At 36.1% G+C, this 14,070-nt stretch overlaps 1 protein-coding gene across 49 annotated transcripts in view; it reads right to left on the bottom strand.

The window, feature by feature from the left end:
* Window positions 1-13,892, bottom strand: part of mical2a (microtubule associated monooxygenase, calponin and LIM domain containing 2a) — a 122,375-nt gene extending 108,483 nt beyond the window's left edge. For all 49 annotated transcript variants that reach the window (XR_013815346.1, XR_013815347.1, XR_013815348.1 and 46 more), the window contains exon 1: window positions 13,685-13,892. The gene's annotated coding sequence lies outside the window, so the exon portion shown is untranslated. The remainder of the gene's footprint in view (window positions 1-13,684) is intronic.
* Between the last annotated feature and the right edge of the window lie 178 nt (window positions 13,893-14,070).

The raw sequence follows: 14,070 nt of genomic DNA, 5'->3' as shown, positions 1-14,070 counted from the left end.
AATGTTGTAAAATGCATCAGTTATGAAACCAATTCAAAGCAGTTCTAGTTTAGTTCAAAAACTGCCCATCCATTGAAACACAGCAGCTGTAAAGCAGCAGAAGACAATCATGATTCAGCTCAATCCAGTTGTTCTCATTCACTAGTGTCAGAATAGTTAAATCAATAATATTTCTGAATATTAATGGTCCAACCTGCAAGCCAAAGGCTACTGTGGCAAGAAACCCATCAGGTGACAGTAGAGAACAAACCAGACTCAGTCTCAGTTCTCCTCTGGCCTTAATGAATGAGCACAATATGATATTTAATAAAAGATATTTCATGATGAAGACTAGGAACATGTTAGTAAATAGGCAATAAACAGGCAGTTCGCCATATCAAATTTGTGTTAAAGCTTGTGCGACTCCTTTATGTTGTTCCAAAAGCGTAACCTTCATGTTCACAATGACCATTTTGTTTTCCAGTAAAGTTCCTCTAAAGGTCATGTTCTCCAAACACATCTATCTGCTTATTAATGAGACTTCATTATATTTTTTAATAGAGTCTTGGACATATTCACACACCTGGAAGACCTTTCCAAAAGTGCTGAACAGGAAACATGGACTCATGGAAAGGTGCTTTTACAAGGAAATGCTCTAATGTAAAACACGGCTCCTACTTGACGTCTGAGCTACTTATGTCATGTTTTTGATCCTGTTGCCATGGAGACCCTAAATATTGTGTTGAGTGTGATGTATTAAAACACTTTATTGTGCCAGTTGATGATGAGCTCATAGAGAAACTGTGCTTTGTGTAACCGACTGCAGTTTAGAAACCGTTTACAAACTCCCAGAGCACCAAACTTGTGTTTAAAAAAGCTTTGGTGAAAACCACTAATTACAAACTGAGACAGAGCAACCAGTGGATGCACTTTCAATCCAACGCTGAGAGGCCTTGCAACAGAACGCCTTCAGTGGCTCATGAAACACCAAAAACCAAATACAAGCCAACAGTTTTAAACTTTTTTTCAGGTTTAATGTTGCTAGGTGTTCTGGTAATGTGGTTGTTAGGACTTTGCTAGGTGATTGCTTACTGACTCTTTTCTGGTTCCTAGACATGCCTCAGATCAGATGTGGGATTCGAAATTGTAATTGCTTATAAAAGTGATACCACAACTCTCTCAATAAGCTGCAGGGCTCTCGAGTGTCACGCATTGAGCGTGACAGTTACTCATTTCGGTCTTTTGTCACGCACTTCCGCCACACATTGTATTTCTTACGCAGAAAAACTATTTATCATATATTTAATATGCCGCAGCGCCCAAAATGTATCTGTATCTATGGAACCGGGCAGGAATCAAACGCGTCTCCCCTGGAGTTCTTAGTCGAGCCTGCCACTTATCAGCCAATCAAAAAAAAGAAAGAGGCTACACAATAGCCAATCAGAAAACAGCATTATTGTATCTGGGTAAGATTTAACGCAACAACCAATGAAAAAAAGCACCAAAAAAAAGTATTGTTTTAAAGAAGACACTCAGCAGATTATTACTGAAGTGAAAGCAATTCAAAATATGAAAGTGTGAAAAAATAATGGAAGTTTAAATTTACTGTAAATGAAAAATACTGTACTAAATATTTTTATTTTATATAAAATATATATTTTACAAAAATGTTTTACTCTAAAATTACTATAAAATCAAAGCCATATGTCAAACCAAGTGTTCCAAATTTGAAATTGATATCACAAAAATTGAAGTTCCCATGAGATTTTGTTTAGGCGCTGTACCAAAAATAGCCACCGGGTGTCAACCACATTCCATTGGTAGTTTTTTTTATGCATTTTCCTGTAAATTTCTGTCCAAATATCACTTCCATAACAAAACAGTCACCAAATACCAGTCACCAGACCTTTCCGATGATATGTGTTTTGTCAAGATTAGAAAATACTTTGATTATAAAGTGGTTAAAATACATTTTGTAATATGAAATATGACACCGCCCACTAGGGGGAGGAGCCCGCTAGAAGAATTTAGAGTACTGTTTCCATGGTAACGCAACGTCAGATTGCAAAACTTTCAAAACAAAAATTTTGAGTTCGTAAGCTTTCGAATGATACCAAATTTATGATAATTACTCAAATATATGATACGAAAAAAAAGGTGATCAATAAAAGAGCGCCAGGCTCCAAACTTGAGAGCCCTGAAGCTGTATTATTCAAGCTTTCTACTACAGGGCTGTTGAAGGCTTAATTCTGATTGGATGACGTAAGTTTTTCAGGAAATGCACAGCTAAAGAATTTCCATCCAGGCAGGTCTTGACCGCATTACAGTTACATATCACTTCGCCAAATGATTTCAGGTATCTCAAAGTGTCTTGAGCCTCCGTTACTAGCTCTAAAATTATGGTTTGGAATTAGCGACGGAGACTTGGGATGTATAAGAAATTAGTCTGACACACAAGAGCATTTTAAGGACAAAAATCTGACAAATGTTTTGAAATAAAACATATGAACAATGAAGCTCGTGAACTTTTCAAAGAAACACTCGGAGCATTCAATCTTTGTCCCTCAGCTAAAATGAAATGATATTAAAACCTCCAGTAGCAATTCTTTGTCATAACGAGTTAGTCATTGAATCATTCAGTCAAACGATTCCTTCAAAACGTCTAATTCATTCAGGGACAAAGCAGGGGCCAGTTGCATAAACTAAGCCATTATGTTAAGACAGTGTCTTAAGATCTAGTATGAGCCACTAGCAGTTAGGCAAGTGGCATTCAGTCTTACTTTTCGCATCAAATTAGGCCAGTCTATGTTTTGATGTAACTGATTTTAAAAAGTTATGAACGGTCTTAAAGAAAAAAAAGTATGTCTAACTTGTAAGACTAGTCTTAACGGTTTATGCAACCGGCCCCAGAAGTGAGTGAGTCGTCAAGTCATTCATTAGAACGAATCGTTCAAAAACGTTCTGAACTATTTTCCGAAATTTTCGTTGGAAAAATAGAGGAAAAGACCCTTTTTTTAGGGTTGTATCTTGAGACATTGTGTCCTGTTTTTGGTTTGTTTAGATGTCTTTGGTCCGTGTTGCATTCAAATTTCATTCAAACCGCACCAGAGTTCATCAGGTGACCCGCACTAACAGAGCAATCGCACCAGGATTTGCTCTAATCAAACCAAACACGCCAAGTGTGAACACGCCCTAAGTCACCTAATAGCCTATTAACTTATTGTTTACTCAATTGTCATATAAAATCAATATCACATCTGCAAACATGCTGATATACGAGAAAACAGCACTTTTGCTCATGTGATATTGCTTAAAAACAAGAACTTACATAGACTTACTTTTGCACCATATCTTGGTTTTTGGCATTTTTATTAATTTTGTTGGCATTTTTGCCCCAAGCCCCCATTAATTTCCAACCCTGGTGTGTGTTCAAGTGAAATGGGCGAAACATAACAAAGGCTGCTACGGGGTAACCATATCATAAAGCGGAATAATTGACTTGAATCAATTATTAGTTAATTATTCTAAGGTTCCCACAGCTTGGTTAACTTCAAATTCAAGGACCTTTTAAAGACTTTCCAGGTCCAATACCCTCAAAGTTTTATGTTTATTGAACACATATACAGTCATTGACTGAACATATTTGGGTTTGGTCTAAGCACTGAAAACGTTTTGTGTGCACGTGAAGGTCATGGCAACGTACAGCACGCGAGAAACACTTAACGTAACGTGTAAATGCGCGTAACCAACGTAAATCAAGCAAGCTAGTATGCATAGGCCACGTAGTGTTGGCGAAATAACCCATTAGCGAACCGGACGGAATAATATGGAATTTTTTCCAGAAAACTTCTTGCACAAAAGAAATTCAAGCACTTTCAAGGACTTGTGTCTATTAGGGATGCCACAATTCTCAATATAATATTGAATCGTTCGGTATGGCATTCACGGTTCAATACGCGCTTGTGAATAGCGTTTTTTTCGGTTTTGCATTGAATTAATTATTTTTCTACAAATTCTATCATTTGCCGCCATCCCAAAACTGAACAACGCGACATTCATTCACATCACACGTTAGTGGGGGAGTTATACTCACGGAACACTATAGTCATTCACAATCACGAAAGTTCATTATTTGCATGCGTTTTAAAGCCTTGCTGGCTCATTCACGTGCGCGGTTTTAACATGCGCTTTTCCGAGAAAGAGTATTGCAATAAAAAATAGTCTTTTATCTCCTTAACCTCTTGCTGTTCCTGTCGCCTAAGAATAGAATAGCAAAAAACTGAAGCCATCAGAACCGAACCGAACCGAAAACCGTGGTTAAAAACCGAGGTATGTATTGAATCGTGGACTAACTGTATTGTTGCATCCCTAGTGTCTATGTATGTTTATTTTCAAGAAATGTCCAGGGCCTTGACTTTATTTTATTTTTTTTCAGATTCACAAACTTTCAAAGATTTGTTTTGTGTCCTCATAGTCAATTATTCCTTCCATCATTCATATCTGTAGCACAAATGTCACAGGACAAACACCCTAAAGTGTCATTCTTAGTTTTAGGGATTTGTTCAAATATCAACAACAGTAATAGAAAATGGTCGAAAATGCAAAACAAGGTTCACCAACTGCCTTTTTTTTAACACACCAAGAACATCATTGGCCAGTGTTTAAACAGGTCAGAGTATAAAAACTCATTTATAAGCAGTGTTGGGGGTAACACATTACAAGTACTGCGAGGTATGTAATCGGATTACTTTTTTTAAAGGGTTACTTCAGCGATTTAGCATTAAGCTTTGTATCAGTAGAAACCCGGTAGTATATTCAAATTATGGTACTTTCCCCCCTCATATCCCCCTGAGACGAGATAATTATGCATTTTATTTCTAGAAAAAATCCTCAGATGACACAAATATCATCATTTTGGGTCATTGGAGGATTTTTTGGCCAGAGGCTAAAGACTACAGCCAGTAGAAGGAGCTGTTCCGCATGTTATCAACCTGCCCACAGCGGAGAGATCTCACTAATTGTAGTGTTTATTCTCTAACTGAACGAAATTATTGTATTATTATGAAGATCAAAACAACGGTGGGGGCGGTGTAGGGAGTGGCCTCCAGCGAAGCAAGTGCATTCTGGGAGTTGTTGTCTTTCATCCACATAAGACAAAAATACATTTTCTGTCTTTTCTCAGTCTAGAAGGCACCAACTTCTAAATTTATTTCACATATCTACTACATAAATGATCCAATTTAAATACACATTCATCTTCCCAGCGCTGAAGTGCCCCTTTAAGTAACTACTAAACTACAACATTACTTGTACATTCACAACAAAATATCTGAGCTACTTTTTCAAATAAGTAATGCAAGTTACTTTGCTTTCACATTTATAGACTGACAGCTCTCCTGTCCCCGTGTTGAGAGAAATCGAGAGTAAAGTTAAGAGGGGTTGTGTGTAAATAAAGATGATGGTTATTGTAGTGCTAGATTAAATGTGAGCATCCTCTTACTCATCTCACTTCACAGATTGAGAATTCCTCAAAATGAATAAAAACAGTGAAATGTATGCAATCTCAGAATATTACACAAAGCTGCAATAATTAAATGTTCACACAAATACACTTTATGTATTTAATCTCACTTTATTAACCAATGTCTTTTGACCTTCGATGATCCAATTCAACTATACTAATAAGCAAAAATGACTTGAGATAAACATCACTTTTGTGTTTAATTGAAGTAAGAGTGTTGATTTATTCTCTATTCTCAAAAGGCAGCTGAAAGGTTTGTTTGGGCTGCGGCCTCTATACTGTACAAATGTCATTTTGCATTTCCTCCAGCCTGAGGCTTATTCATTTCACTTTTCTAGTGAAAGCGCCTTTACGTTTGCCAAAAAAACAACTTTTGTTTTAAACAAACAAACAAAGCAAGCCCAGCCCAGGTGAAAAAAAGTACAATCAGTTACTTTTCTTGGGGAGTAACGCAATATTGTAACTTTTAAGTTACTTTCCCCAAAACTGTTTATAACAGAATATCAAGACTTACATATAGCCTGATTGGTTTCATGTCTTGCCAAAAAAGCGTTCTTTCCACGTTATTTTGTGCTTATATCAACATGGCAAAGCTCCTCAGTAAAAATTCCTTATTTAACAGTAACACATGGACTAACTTCTGACAAATGAGGGTGTTGGGAGTACATAGTGTGCAGGACACACAACTGGCAGAGTCTGATCTAGACGATATCTTCAGGGGGATTCAATAGTGGCCGTTATTGAGGAAATTCCAGCCAACCAGACAGAAAGGTGGTTTAAATCACATGTGATGAAAGTGTATCTGTGTGTTGAATGCTGTAAAATAGGAGTGTATCACCTCCGTTGAGGTGATTTCAATGCGTTTGTGCTGTGTGTAATCATATTTATATGATATGCTGATTAAGTTTGTGGGCGTGCGAAAACATGAACGTGGCATGATTCATAATTTTTTTCACTTTTGATAATCAGATTCCAACAACAGCAAAAATCACAGCCTTTTTTATTAAGAAGTGTGAATCGTCTTATGAGGTAAAACACAACGTTATTGCTCATCCACAGAGGACGATGGCACAGTTTTCTAGTGAATCACAAAACTCACAGGGCTTTGAACACTTTACTTGAAGTCTATTTATCATGCATCATAAAGCTAATCTCATATTGGGATGATGCATAATATTGTGTCATAACTGTAAGTGCCACAGTTAAAATACATCGTAATACTAAAATCTTAAAACTAAAGGTTCTTCAATGGTTCTTTGTTACTTGGACGACTACATGGGTTAGAAGAATGTCAATATTTTGCTTGATTGTCATCTCCAAAAAGCAAAATTCAGGTTGAGCGTAAACAATGCTGTGTTTAAAGTCCAAAGGGTGAAAATGGGCCGAATATCCAAAGGGTGAATTTACAGTATTCCAATATTCACTGTCTGGATTATATTCCTAAAAGTCTCATTGAGATCTGGACAAAGAAAACTGTGTGGAAATCGAGTGGTGTAAAATCTACTAAACTTCAACACAAGTTCAAGTGCGGGTTACTGAACAAGCCACTGATTCCTTGAAGAAACATTAAAGGGAGTATTATCTTTCTCACACTGAGAACAACCAATCATTCATCTCTCTACCTCCTCCTTCTTCTCTCACTCACTCTCTCTCTCTATCTATCTGTCTCTTTCTCTCTGAGATAGAGCAGTTGCATTTTAAATCAAAAGTTAAAGGGATAGTTCACCCAAAAATGAAAATTCTGTCATCATTTACTCACCGTCAAGTTTCTTTCTTTTTCCTAAGACAAAAGAAGATATTTTTTCATACTATGGAAGTCAATGTGGTCAATAAACTGTTTGTTTACTCATATTCTTCTAAATATATTGTTTGTGTTCAGCAGAAGAAAGAAATTCAAACAGGTTTGGATCAACTTGAGGTTTAGTTAAGACATAATTTTTGGGTGAACTATCCCTTTAAGACGAGTCTTTAAAAGTTTAGAAAGTCCGAAAGAAAAGATGAAATGAAAACGAATATTATTTTTAAATATCATACAATATGTTATTCTATTAACCCCTTAACTGTCACCCCCCCCCCTTTCTTTTTTTGAGAATAGACATGAAAATGCACTATCCAAACTTAAAGGGCTGTAATTCAAGTCTGCTTTGGAATATAGACCTATGTTTGGTCTTGTTTTAAAGAAGACACTCGGCAGATTATGGCTGAAGATGAAAGATGGAAGTATGAAAACGTTATGGAAGTTTAAATTTACTGTAAATTAAAAATATTGTACTAAATATTTTTTATTTCATATAAAATATATATTTTACTAAACAAATATACTATAAAATTACTATAAAATCAAAGCCATATGTCTAACCAATTTGTGTTCCAAATTTGAAGTTGATATCACAAAAATTTAAGTTCCCATGAGATTTTTTTTAGACGCTGTACCAAAAATAGCCTCCACTTTCCATTGATTTTTTTTTTTTTAATGCATTTTCCTGTAACAGATTAAAAAAATTCTGTCCAAATATCACTTCCATCACCAAATATGGAACCTTGAGACCTTTCCGACGATATGTGTTTTGTCAAGATTAGAAAAGATATTGATTATTACGTAGTTTAAAAAAAATATTGTATAATGAAACATGACACCGCCCACTAGGGGAGGAGCCTGCTAGAAGAATTTAGAGTACCGTTTCCATGGTAACACAACGTCCAATTTCAAAATGGTTTTCACAGGATGAATTTTGAGTTTGTAAGCTTTCGAATGATACCTAATTTATGATAATTACTCAAATATTTGATACGAAAAAAGGCGATCAAAAAGAGAGCGCCAAGCGTGGACGGTGACAGTTTTAAGTGATGAAAGGTGCAAAACTAACTAATCAGGGTATCTTGCGTCCATTCCAAATCCGTTTTCAATTAAAAAACAGAAAACGAAAAAACTAATCGTTTTTCTTTTTTTCATTATTTTCAGAAAAACGAGATTTCTGCTTGATTTTTTGTTTTTCATTCAGAGGTAGAAAAATGTATAACAGTTTGAATATTCGATTTATACACATGGGCGGAAATTATACGCCCCTTTCTGCTGATTGGTCAGCCGAAGATCAAACTATTCCGTCATCGGTTCTTCCTCAGTTCGCACAGCAGAATAAAAGCCATGCGCTACCACAGCTGTGTGGACTCTTATTGCTTTTATTGCAACTACATTTCATATATTTTTCTCATCAAACAACCAGACTAACGAATGGCTCGACACAACCCGTACCGGGGCAGAGCCTAGGCAGGGTTTTCTTCTGTGTAGACCAGCGGCTTTAGACCAGCAAAGTGTCAGGGGGTCCGCAAAATAATTTGCTAGGCTGATCCTACCGTATTTTCCTGACTGTAAAGTTACGTTTTTTATCACGAAACATGCTCTGATTTATTCCAAAGTGACTTATATAATATATTGAACATCAAATAATCGAAATGTTGACTTTTTAAAGTAGGCGCGTCTATTCGCTGTATTTTAGTTCATGTGTGTGCGTCAGAGATATGTTCATATAAGACCGAGACGCGCTAAAGCAGCGCATCCTGTTTTCTTTATCTTACAAAGGCATGACATTTTGTGGTAATTTTAAATGTACACAAATAAAATAAATATTTTACTGCTTCCAATGAGGAAAAAATGAAGTGATGGCGCCGGAGACTCGCGCGCTCACATAACAGTTCTGGCATTGCTGACTTGACATCGCAGCCTGTTCATTATCAAAATAAAACCAAACATATAAAAAGTTATTCTGCTTAGCCTTAGTATTGTACAACGGACAAATTAAATTGTGCCAGTCATACTTGCTGTTATTCCAAACTCATAGCTATCTCTGCATGTAAAGATACCGATTTAGCCTATGCGCGTATGAGACTGGACGAAGCCTTCTTTACATAAATAGGCCTAGTAAATAAACAAATGTTACATTGCAAATATGGAAACTTTGGACCGAATGAAAAATGTCCGATACAGTCCAACGTCGATATTTCTATTCAAATAATTTCATTTAGGCTTGGTATTTTAAACTAAATGTTGTTTGTAATAAATGGCACAATAAATAGGCTAGACTATTTTTTATAGGCTTCTATGTATATTTTTTTATTATATGGCTATACTTATATTTTTCATTCTTGTTGTTTTCTTAATAACATTAATTTAAGGATTTGTCATACATGAGGGGAAGTAAAATACGCATAGCCGTGTTAATAGCGTTTATAGGCCTATGTTAATGTTGTATTTTATTTACCGGTATTTTAAACTAGGCTACTTCTGAATGTAGGCTAATAATAAAATGCAGATTTTACTACAATGCAACGTTCGCGTGTTTCTCTCTCAACATGACCCGGTGTGTGAATTAGCCTACACTCGGTGCGACTCTTCTGGCAAATAGGCTACGGTCAATTATAAAATATGCTATATTATTACAAAATGCATAGGATGCATTATAGGCTATTAGGGGTGTAACGGTACACAAAACTGACGGTTCGGTACGTACCTCGGTTTTGAAGTCACGGTTCGGTACGGATTCGGCACAGCAGTTTTACAAAATTGCTTTTTATTAATTTTTATTCAACAGTGGTTTAATGAAAAAAATTTGTGTCAGTCCTTAAATTAATTCAGTTATAACTAAAAGTTTCTTAAAGATAATGCTGTAAACTATATAGGGAGCCCTTACTTACATATTGCTATTAAAGATTAACAACAGAGCCCAAACTATTAGCCTAAATTAAGTTGCTATTTATTTTTAGATATAATAATCAGCACTCATAAGCTTCACATAAGGCAGTTTTTGCATTAACTTCTAAATCTAATTATAATTTTTTTTCTCCAATTTGTTGTTGAAATATAATCATTTAGTGGCTGTAATTTTCATGACAGATTTATTTAAACATACATTAAATAAACAAGACATCACTAACAGGCTAAGTAGTATATAATGAATATATATAGGCTAATATAATGAATATATAGGCTAATATAGTGCATGTATTCAGTGAAAGAGTTAATCTCTCTAGTAAACTAACAGCTGTGGACACTGAATGACTTCTGAGGTAAACGTGATTCTACACGACCTTGTTTACAAAATGTTTTATTGTCTTTCCGCGGTTGAAACACTGATGGAGTGATTACACAACATATGATACGTTTCAGTAAGTTGTAATGTATCCTCAACATACCTTAATATATTCATTTATATTTATTCCTTCTCAAGCGGCAGTGCGCAGTGCGCCAGTTAACGCAATCATCTCTTCCTGATCGCGTTCACTCGCGCGCCGCACGCTGCCGCTTGAAGTTGAACTGATACGTGTCTATCAGTCACGTCACATTAAAGAGCGTTAAAACAGCATTCGTGTGGGAACTAGGACTGAAGTGTGTTCCTCGCTTTAAACAAGCGGACTGTATTCATATATTGCATTCATAACCGCTCGGTACACGCGCGCACCGAACCGAGAGCCCTGTACCGAAACGGTTCAATACGAATACGTGTACCGTTACACCCCTATAGGCTATACATTGTGTTAATTATCCTCACCCACATTAACTTTGTCACTGCCTAATTATATGGGGGTCATTGGACATTTATTTACTCAATATGAAATAAACTCAAAGTATAACTGCTGCGTATTTCCTGAACATGTCCCCGCCTGACTGGTGCGTTTATCTGCAGTTTATTACGTTTATTTAACCCATCGCAATTTATTGGAACTGTGTGAAATAGGGTACCTACAAAATTATGCTATGTTTATTACTTTCTTTTTTTCGGAACACACACACACAGACACAAAAATATGTCCTGTTCGCATTTACCCCTTTTTTTTAAAAGCGGAAGCAAATATCTCTTAACATAATCCATATATGCAACTCGTGCCATAGGCTATATATTCCAAGCGCTCTGAAGGTATAATGGGTTTTAGAAACAAACTGAAATGGCAAGATATTACAGGCTTTAATGAAAATCTTGTGTGCAGCAGTAGCTTACACAAACACCCTTTTGAGGCATCAATTATAATCCATTTTAATAAAACAGGCATAAATCATAAAATAAAAGAGTATGTCTTTTAATATCTGTTTTTCTCCGGTTGTCTGGTTGCAATGCATTACTTTCATCACAACTTTCCTTTTTGTATTAGTGTTTAAAATATTTATTTTTAATTATTTATTTAACCAAGGTAGGCTATGACAGCCGTCATAAAGCCTGCCAGTTGATGCAAAGAGGTGAATTTATATCTACACGAGAAAACCCTGCCTAGGCTCTGCCCCGGTACGGGTTGTGTCGAGCCATTCGTTAGTCTGGTTGTTTGATGAGAAAAATATATTAAATGTAGTTGCAATAAAAGCATTAAGAATCCGCACAGCTGTGGCAGCGCAGGACTTTTATTCTGCTGTGCAAACTGAGGAAGAACCGATGACGGAATAGTTTGATCTTCGGCTGACCAATCAGCAGAAAGGGGCGTATAATTCCCGCCCACATGTAGAAATCGAATATTCAAACTGTTTATACATTTTTCTACCTCTGAATGAAAAACGAAATATCAAGCAGAAATCTCGTTTTTCGTTTTTCTGAAAATGATGAAAAAAAAAGAAAAACGGTTTGTTTTTTGTTTTCTGTTTTTTATTGAAAACGGATTTGGAATGGACGCAAGATACCCTGATTCTAACTACCCTACTATTGTATTTCATACTCTTATACATACAGCTGCCCAAAAAAGTTTGGACACTATTGGCTAGTGCTTAAGTCACACTTGTCTGATTGTCTTTGCATTAGCGTTGCAATGGCATCTGCAAACAAATGATGCTAGACCAAGAAATCATTTCCTTTCTTCACTTTTTATTTTTGGCTAGCCCCAATTTAGTGGACATTTTATTTGGTGTCCATTGGCATATTCCACTAACATTCGACAAAAAGTATGTCATAATTTATAAACAATATTGTTTATAAAAATGCAAACTCTATCATCATTTACTCACCCTCAAGTTGTTCCAAACCTGTATTTTGTCTTTCATCTTCAGAACGCAAAGGAAGATATTTTGAAGAATGTATGTAACTAAACAATTTAGGGGAACCATTGACTTCCAAATATGGAAAAGTCAATGATTCCCCAAACTGTAAAATATCTCCCTTTGTGTTCAGTAGAACAAATAATTATATGCAGGTTTGGAACGACTTGAGGTGATGATAGTTTTCATTTTTGTATGAACTATCCCTTTAATCTCTCTCTTTATGATGAACCCATGTCTCTGGTGTTTCTGTATCCAATGAATGACATACACACTTAAAAATAAAGGTTCGGAAAGATGTTTTTGCAGCGATTCTGAACCATGTTGGGTTCCCCTTTCAGTTCTTAAAAGAACCACTTGTTCTTAGTGTGAAGAACAGCTAATATAAAGGACCTTTTTCCACTAAAAAGAACGTTTTTGCGGATTATGTTAAAGATTCTTCATAGATGCTGATAAATAACCTTTATTTTTAAGTAGTTACTACTAGAAGCATAACTGTACCCGTAATAACAATTAGTTTGATCATTAAATAACAATGAAAAAAATGTAATATAAAAACAGGTCAGACAGACTTTCCAAAAAGGAGAAGCAGATTAATCTTCTACTAAATATACATTGTATAACCAATGTTTGGGTCAGTCACATAATATGGAAAATCCCAATCGTTGGTATAAATTATTAAACCCAACGGTTGGCTTGATTTTTTTTAAGCCCAACGGTTGGGTTTGCCCATATTTGACCCAAAATTGGCTGAAACAAACCAGTATTTTTAGAGCGTATGAAGTTGCCTCACTAAACTATTTGACTTAAGCTTGCTGGAATTAAATAAACTAAACATATGTCAGATGAATCAGTCGTTTCAGAAAGAACTACTGAGCTGACAGGCTATAGTTTGTTTGCTAAGTTAACTAACGTTAATCAGTATGTAAACCAGACTTATTGACTCCGATATGTTGTGGCGGCAGTTTCGTAATATTTGTTGTTTTCCAACAACGGCTAAATCGCTTTCTGCAGGTGAAGTTAAAGCGAAACAACCTGTCATTAGAAATGGATAGATATGATTCGATTCAGCGGAAGAAACTACAGTAGCGATTCAACAACAGATACAGTTCACACAACACAGGCTTACAAATACTAAACATAAGTATTCAAAATAAGGAATAGTCACCCACTTTTCATTGTAAATCCGTGAGGGTTTGAAGGCACAGGTACAGCGATTCCGTGTGACTGACAGTCAGTCAGAAGTGAAGGCAGTGACGCGCGCGCGTGTCGGTGACTGGAGCTGGAGGCATGTGTGTGTCAGATCCGCAATCAGACCTTCTCTTTCACAACACAAGACACAAAATATAGGCTCACTGGCGTTAGAGGGCACGCGAAGTCGGGTTTCCTATTGGCTGTGTGTATTTTTATAGTGGAGGCAGAACCTATGTCCAAATGAAGTTTGAAATCACTGCACCGCGGTCTAAATGCTGGCATAAACCATACATTAGATGACAGTAAAGTAATGCAACAGGTGATGCTTTGCATTTGCTTTGCAACATGCATTTAAGGAATCACT

Source organism: Gobio gobio, assembly GCF_949357685.1.
Source record: "Gobio gobio genome assembly, chromosome: 2".
NCBI classification, from domain to species: Eukaryota; Metazoa; Chordata; class Actinopteri; order Cypriniformes; family Gobionidae; genus Gobio; species Gobio gobio.
Note: the sequence above shows the minus strand (reverse complement) of the source record. Positions and strands in the feature narration are given on the sequence as shown.